This window comes from Aegilops tauschii, chromosome 7 (genome assembly GCF_002575655.3).
Source record: "Aegilops tauschii subsp. strangulata cultivar AL8/78 chromosome 7, Aet v6.0, whole genome shotgun sequence".
Taxonomy (NCBI): Eukaryota; Viridiplantae; Streptophyta; class Magnoliopsida; order Poales; family Poaceae; genus Aegilops; species Aegilops tauschii.
This window is the reverse complement of record NC_053041.3, coordinates 211,541,921-211,550,851: the sequence shown is the minus strand read 5'-3', so window position 1 is coordinate 211,550,851 and position 8,931 is coordinate 211,541,921.

The following is an 8,931-nucleotide window of genomic DNA, read 5'->3' as shown; positions in this document are numbered from 1 at the left end:
GAGTCTGAGCCTCAACCAGCCTTTGTGAAAAAACTAGATTGCAGCTGATTTTTATGCTTCAAAGCCCTATATTAGAGTTACGACCGTCCACCAATAGAATAGAGACAGCGAAAGAAAGGGACAATATATTGGAATCTAAAGCCAGGGAGCTTCTAAATAGCCGGGGAATTAGCCTGGATGATGATGAAGACATCTCCCGGGCAGCAGATCTTATTTTATATGGGAAAAGGCACGATCAAGTCAACTATGCGATCCGGGCCTTAAACCGTGTAACCTCCAAAACCTGGAAGGACTTCCTGGATGAATTAAGAAAGTTGAGTGGGCCGTTTAGTTTATATAGATGAAATCGAATATATAAAAAGTTTGATCTATTCTGTTGAAATAGAATAGCCTAAAAAAGTTTTCTAAACGTGGGCCACCATTTGTATTCCGACGAAATGCTATCACCCAGAAAACAGAGATTGAAAGGATAGTAGAGGAGCTGTTGCAAAATGCTGTAATCAGGCCCAGTACAAGCCCCAAAGCAGCTCTGGTGTTGAAGAAAGATGGAACCTGGAGAATGTGTTTCGACTATCGAAAACTAAATGCAGCAACTATGTTTTCCAAGTACCCCATTCCTATCATAGAAGACCGGCACTTTTGGATGAGGTGTGAACTAAGATATATTTGAGGGCTGGTTATCACCAAATAAGAATGAAAGGAAGAGGATATCTACAAAACAGCCTGAAGGACCGGCTTTTTGAATTCAAGGTGATGCCCCGGCAACCTTTCAACAACTCATGAATAGTGTTTTTAAAGAGATATGTTGGAAAGGGGTATTGGTCTTTTTCGATGACATTCTAGTGTACAGTTCTACCATGGTGGAGCATCTCAAGTTGCTAGAGGAAGTGTTCCGGCAGAACAAACTTTTTGTGGGTGAGCCAAATTTCATAAAGGAAATACATTATTTATGAAATTGGGGTATCTACTGATACAAACAAGGTAGAGGGCATGACAGCTTGGCCAGAACCAGCCAATGTCAGAGAACTCCGAGGGTTGCAGGGGTTATTACAGGAGGTTTGTACCGGGGTATGGAGCTATCAGCAGGCCTTTAACTGAGTTGTTAAAGAAAGGTGTGGAGAAGAAGCCAGAAAAGCATTTCTCAAGCTCAAAAGTGCTAAGATATGGTGATGCCTTTGAACGTTGACTGGGAGAGCGGCTCGAAAGAGTTGGGACAGACTAGAAGCTTTGAAGTTTATGTTCTTTAAAAAGATAATAGCAATCTTGACTTACATCCGGTCAAGATCCCCGTGAAGGAATGCTGATTGAACATCGAGCTGATAAAGAGGGAGTACCATACCCAAGATACTCCATTAAAGGAAAGGTATGCTTGTTTGGTTTCTTTGGTCCGAGAACACACACCACAAACTCTCGCAGTCGATGAGGAAACGTTAGTCAAACTACATTTCAGTAATCCGTCTGGCCTTAACCTCTACGCAAGGAGATCTTACGTATAGACCCATGATTAGGTAACTACTTCTTCTTTTATTCGGAGTATCCAATGGAAAGTGGGCCTCTATCTACAGGTCATGGATACCTGGGCGCTAGAAAGGTTACCGAACCAGGGTTAAGTGAGGCTGTTCAAACTTCACGGCCTTCACTATCGGATGTATATGAGTAAAATCAGACATCAGTATCACAACCTAGCGTTATCCAGATCTTTCGTTGATCCAGGCGATTTTGGGAAGGACTCAGCATTCTCCCACAAAAGGCCAGGCCTTGAGTTTCTAGCCGACTCATATAAGTCAGGGTGTCAATTTTTTTTAGGTGACGTATCTTTCTCTCTGATGTTCTCCGTGGTCTCAAAGGATGATCAGTCGGATAGCGACATTGGTAAATAAAACCAAGAAGTTTACACGCCGGGTGCATACTTCAGTGCCACTAATTAGCGACTTTTTTTTGCCCTTTACCTACACCATGTAGACCGGAGGATTACACAGAATCCCATTGGCGAGTTTCAGACAGCTAGGTTATTCAAGAAACTTGGAATACCAACTCCAATGCTTGGCTTGCTGAATCAGCATATGGATTACTTCATTGAATTTCTCGGCCCGAGCTCTTGTGATTGGTCCACTTGGCAGGTGGAGTGGATCCTTAGCAGGTTCATGTGTTCCTTGTTTACGTAGCTCTTCTGTTGGATCACGTAGCCCCTCCGTTGGATTACGTTGCTCTGCCCTTGGATTACTTGAGTCATTTCTGGGTTTACTTGGCTGCTCCGCAACATGTTGGTTACTTGATCCTTCGCTTTGTTTACTTGGGAGCCCAATACTTATTGGTTGGGAAAATTACCTTCCAAGGAAAATGATCCTCCCACTGGACCGAAAAACCCATATATTCCCATGGGAATGGGTGGTGCTGAACAAGCAGGCAGGCCCAACGTTGTTTATCTTTACTGCAATCCTGGTTAGGTAAAAGGAATTCCGCAGCAGCGGGTACGTGATTAGTTACAACCAACGGAAAGACTTATTGAAATAATAGGGAATTTCCTCATCCAGTCTACTCCTAGGACTACATCTTATGCTCCCAACTCCATGGCCAACAAATCAAACTTCAATCGATATCCTTGCATCTCCCACTGTACACCATAACACATCCCATACAATCGGCCCGAAGAGCATCAATGAGCAGGCCTACTAAATAGGCATAGAGATACATTAGCCGAGTTTGCTTACAACAACTGCTATCACTCTAGCATCGGAATGGCACCTTTCGAAGCACTCTACGGGAACCTTTGTCGTACCCCGATTTGTTGAGGTTGGCACGTACCGACCGACGGGGCCACAGAAGATGAAGGAGAGTGCCGAGAAGATTCCACTTATTCTAGATTAAAAGCAGTTCAGGACCAGGTACGCCGACCACGATATTTGGAGTTTGCAGTAGGTGATCATGCTTGACTTCGGCTTGAACCTACAAAGAGTGTGATGCGTTTTTGAGTGAAGGATTAGGTATAGCTGACCGATACATCGGACCTTTCTTGGCCCATATCCCCCTAGCCCTTACTCCCTTGTTTCGGTGGTTGGTCTCTACCTTTTTCTGTCTCTTGGCTAGTTTGTCTTCCTCTTCTTTTTGAGGGTAACGTAGTAAAAATCCTTTATTTCAGGGGATTTCCCTTTTCTTTACAAATGAATTTATGCTTAGTCTAAAATTGGTAAATACCAAATAATATATATATATATATTATTATTATTTGAAATATGTACCAGTTTCCTAAAACTAACAAATAGAGTTATAGCTTTGATTGACTTACTAGCTTACGGGAACGCTTTGAATCTCAACTTACTTTGAACGAGTGCTTCCCACATAGATTGCTGGAAAGAGGAGTGAGCCGGGGCAGAACTTGAAGCACGGGAGAAGGAAAAAGAAGTATACAAGGGGTGCGTAGTTGGTATATGTACGGTATAGACCTTTCTTTGTGAATAGCTAGTTCAGTTACAAGGGTGTATACAAAGGTCTGCTTATAGGTTGAAAAAGCCTGTAGAGATAGCCTAGATAGCCAAGAAGATATACGTATTTCATAGAGCTAGCTAATAAAGCTTTTGTTAACTTCAAATAGGCTATTGAATGCAACGGCAAATAAAGAAGAAGAAAGTGCCAGAGCTAAGAGCTAATATATTCCCAGTCTATGCATGGATAAAGGAATGATAAGAGCTATGAGCAGTTTATTAAACTACACTACGGCTAATATATATAAGGACAAATCAACTAGAAAACCCCGTTGCCAAAGAAACCATTTGTTTAAGCTTATTCGTTCGTGCTAGGCTAAAAAACTAGATGGAAGAACTAGAGGCCGCCAAGGTCTTCAACCATTAGCAGGTAGGATCCTTTGCTTACTACTTGAAGCAGAAACCTAGAAGAGGAATTCTTTCTATTCCAAAATCCATCTTCTTTCCGGTCCGCTTCATTCATTCCCTTACTAATAAATCCAATTCATCGCTAATGGCGAAACCAGCCTGTATGTACACCGCACAACTAACCGTTGCTTGGTAGGTTCGATCAGCTCTTCTCACCTTTCCGTCGACATCTACTAAGGCTTCAGCTTAAGTGGGTTCAGCCCCCCCAAATCTGACTCGATCCAGGGTTATATATCATAAAGGGCTTCGACAAGGGGTTTGATTCGTTCTTTGAGCGAAAAGATAAGGTCGGAATACCGGAGTTCTTTCTTTGCTTCCAAGAACATAGATTCCTTCTTCAACCCAGGTCATGACCGAGGGCGGGTATCTCACTCGCATATCTAGAGCCCAGCATCTCTCCTGAACGACACCTTCTGCAGACTCTACTGGTGGTATTTCCCGAGGCGAGGGTAAATATGTGCATTCATATCGGTCAGGAAACGACAATGACTCTTCTTCTTTCCGGGAAGCTATGGGCACCTCACAATTCTTATACGACATTAGTGGAAGCGAACATTCATAGCATTCATTGTCACCGATCATTGACAAAAGAAGAAAAATAAGCCGTACGACAACTTAAGGAATCTTTAGATTTGGCGGCTATAGACTCAAAGGGCACAGACAGGCTGCTGGTACTTTTTTTTAGCTAACTAAAGTCCAACTTCCTTTGCCGAAAGAGGATGAAACGGATCAGCCGATTCAACTTAGCATTACCCGGCTCGTAACTTCAAGCACAACCATCCATCTCAATCCAAAATCTCCGATCGTCTGTGATCCAAACCCAAACTCTCCTCCGGTTTTGGATATATAGACAGTGCCTGCTCTCAAACCAACCAAGACAGCAGCAAGTTCCTATCGAGAACAAGACGACAGATCAATATGACCAATTTCTATAATATCTCGGGTGAATACGTGAAAAAGTGTTGCTTAGCTCAGTGAAATGGAATAAGGAAGAGAAAGTGTAATGTGATAAGGGAAGATGCAAGTCAATTTTGCGGTTTTCAAGCAAGGGCTGAGATAGATATACAAACCAGAAGAATTCACATTAGAACCCTTTCCTGCTTCCCCTTTTTACCCATCGGACTCGACTCACATTTTGATCTCCTACGCTTGCTTTCATAGTCCCCCTACGAGCAGCCCGGAATCAATGAAGGAGTTCATTCAGCACCGAGCCGAGCGAGCGTAGATTCAATATGTTGATTGTACCGAACGAAGGATTTGCCTTATCACGAAAGCCACATTCGTTTCGTTTGAGGAAGTCACACGTCCTGTTCCCTATAAATAAGGAGATTCATTCTTTTTTTTCAAAAATCCCCTCTTCTTCCTCCTCAAGCCCCTATCACAAGACCAAGCGGATCTCATCCTGCAGAAGACTCAGAGCGGATCTATCTAATGGCATGGCTGGCTGTCGGATGTGATCTATTCTCGTGTCACATCGCTTTCTTTCTTCTCCCTCCATTTTCTTCACTACTACCGTTTCTACACATAAATCAAAGAAGCATTGTGGAATAGTGACATTTCGTTAATGGCTAAAATGTTCTTAGTGAAAGGGTTGCCGCAAAACCGGCAAACTCAGAGCGGTCTCTGAAAGTGAATAGGAGCATAGCGGCATCATCCAAGCCAAACACGTCTCCTCAGTCAAGGGTCTTCTCGCGCAAATAAGATCAAAAACATAACAACTGATTTCGTTTAATGCATGTCACCCGCCCGCTCTCAATATAGCAAGTGACTCTCTCTCACAAGACAGAGAAAGATTACCGATTCATCCAATCCAATTTGATCAGAAGTGAGTTCATTGTTGTTGTATAGCGAAACCTTTCCTTGACAAAACCATTCTCAGCTAATAGAAGCCGAGCTATCTATCTAGATCAGGGTTGAACGAAGCGAATGGAAAAGCCAAAGAAAACATAAATCCATTGCGATTAGAAACCAGTGACTCTACAGCCAGGGCTCGATGGCGATGTAAGATAGAAAGAATGGGGAGTTAGGGCTTCGGTTTCCTCTGTAGCCAGTTTCAATTCCAAATCATTTGCCGACATGCGGACTCACTTCTCTTTTATGGGATGACTTTTATTATCCAAGTTGTCTATTTACGTGGGTGAATCAAGTACAACAAGTCAGGTCAGAGCTTGTGGTAGAAGATTGGGCTCTGCTACGCAGATCCACTCAACTAGGAAAGAAGTACGCATTGCTGACTGACTGTTTGAACGATCCTAGTTACTAGTAGCTAATCAAGTCAGAGTAGGGTGGCCGAGAAGCTTCTTGCCGGTGCCCCCAAAAGCACAGCACAGACTCTACTCACCCACGCGTTTTCCACCTACGGAGGGAGAAATCATCGAAATATCCTCATCCCCTGAAAGGGAACCCGAAAACAGGACGAGAGTGGATAGGGTGACTAAGGAGGCCGTAAAAATTAGTAGTGCATTTTGGAAAGATAAGATTACAAAAAGGCGAGAGCAGCATAATTGTTAGTTAGGGGTAAGAGGGGACGGGCCCGTATAGAAAGTCAATCCTTCTTTTTCCGATATGCCGCTCCGCAAGCAAGGAGTGCCACGCACGAGCGGAGCGAAAACTAAGCAAGGGGAATTCCGTCATTCCATGGAAAGCATGCGAAATCCTTTGATTGTTTATAGAATCAAAATAACTATATAGTCTTTCTTGTTCCACTTGCAAGGCAAGGAAAATAAAATGTCAGTTTCGTTATTACAACCTTATTTTTTTTATGTCAAAGACAAAAAGCTACGCGCAAATTCTCATTGGATCTCGGTTGTTCTTAACAGCGATGGCTATTCATTTAAGTCTTCGGGTAGCACCACCAGATCTTCAACAAGGTGGAAATTCTCGTATTTCGTATGTACATGTTCCTGCAGCTCAGATGAGTATAGTTATTTATATCGCGACAGCTATAAACAGTTCCTTGTTCCCATTAACAAAACATCCCCTTTTTCTTCGCTCTTCCGGAACCGGTACAGAAATTGGTGCTTTTTCTACTTTGTTTACGTTAGTGACTGGGGGGTTTCGGGGAAGGCCTATGTGGGGTACCATTCGGGTGTGGGATGCTCGTTTAACTTCTGTATTCATCTTGTTCCTTATTTACCTGGGTGCACTGCGTTTTCAAAAGCTTCCTGTCGAACCGGCTCCTATTTCAATCCGTGCTAGACCGATCGATATACCAATAATAAAGTCTCCAGTCAACTGGTGGAATACATCGCATCAACCTGGGAGCATTAGCCGATCTGGTACATCAATACATGTTCCTATGCCCATTCCAATCTTGTCTAACTTTGCTAACTTCCCCTTCTCTACCCGTATCTTGTTCGTTCTGGAAACACGTCTTCCTATTCCATCTTTTCCCGAATCTCCCTTAACGGAAGAAATAGAAGCTCGAGAAGGAATACCACTAAAAACCTAGTTCGCTCTCAAATAAAAACCTAGTTCACTCGCTAAAGCATCCATGGCTGAATGGTGAAAGCGCCCACCAACCTAGAAAGGCAAAATGGGTCAAAAAGTAGGTTCGATTCCTGCCGGATGCACTGCCTCTTAAAGACAGAAACAGAGGAGGGAAAGAAGGTAGTATAGGGAACTTGCTTTTGGATTCTTATCGAAAGTGAATCCCTCTAACACTTCTGTTAGTGTTTTATGAGAAAATCTTTTATAGACACAACAAGTGTGAAAATCCTTAGTCACTAGGCAAGAAAGCTCGATGGGAACAAAAAGGATACAATTAGTTCAGAATCAAAAAAAATGTACAATTTCAAAGGAAAGAAGGAATGGCAAGTTTCCCTCCATTGAACATCAATCAATCTAGAAATAGGTAAAGGAAGGCGTATCACAGGGGTATTTTTCTTTTTTCTATTCACTTCCGTGGGGTTCTAAATTGAAAACATGAACACAAACGAAATCGTATTGAAATTACATAAAAAAAGAAAAGGGAGGAGTAGCTCTTGGTTTAAAGAAAAGGGAGGAGATGGATCGAATTCAGTCTTTTTCCTTTCTTTGATGATCTTCAACACATCTATTTGAATTCCCCGCGAGTGAAGGATTTCTCGTATGGAGAAAAACCTCTTGAGAGCTATCTGATCTTATTTTTGTATTTCAAATATGGGACCTGCCTTTTTAATGGGACATCCCGGCAACAGGCCTACTCATGCATGTGGCCAAGTACTCGACCAATCCTCGGAGCGAAGGGATGAACGAATTCTCGAGGTCTGGTTCATTGAGGTCAGCATCACATGAAACCTTTAGCACTTCCGTTCGATATTGGATGGAGTATGGCTGGAAGGTCAGCCTAGCTAGTCTTGTCAATCGGCCCTGACTCGTCTTCTCCTTGGTACCTACCGCTATTGAACTTCGGTACCTATATTCCTGAAACAAGACAGACCTTCATGAAGACCTTCTATTTTGGAATAAGATCGGACATTTCCACATTGAGGTGAAATTACATATGAGGAAAATAATCCTGGACTACGAAAGCTGCCCTTGTGTGGTAGAACCAGGTCTTCCACCGGGCGGTCAGCCAAGTACTGAAGCCCCTATCTTGATATAGAATAGAAGTGAGTTCACACTAAAAATAGAAGAAGCCCTATGATTTTTTAGCCCTGCTATCAATCACTTCGGTAAAGGGATCGAAAGATTATGGTCTGAAATAGAGATTTGAGAGTCCCTCGTGTGAGTACGTGCTGAAGAGCAAGGAGTGAAAGTGCGTTCATCTTTCTTTCTGCTAGTTGTTTCCTGCTAATAGTGATTAGTGAGTGCCCCATACATAGCCAATGTACGCCCGTGTTCACATCCAGTCTTCTCTGTACACTAGTGCAGCTTCCAGCTCTATGCTATGTATGGTAGTCATTTGACTCGGGAATCCCTGATAAAAGCTTTTAGTCCGTGCCTGGCAGTTTCAGCCGTGGTCCAGTCCAGCAACCTCTTTTCGATCCAAGAGTCGCATGAGAAGAAAGCTTCCGGTTAGCTTCAGTTAGTGTTAGTTAAATAGAACGGGAACCTCGTA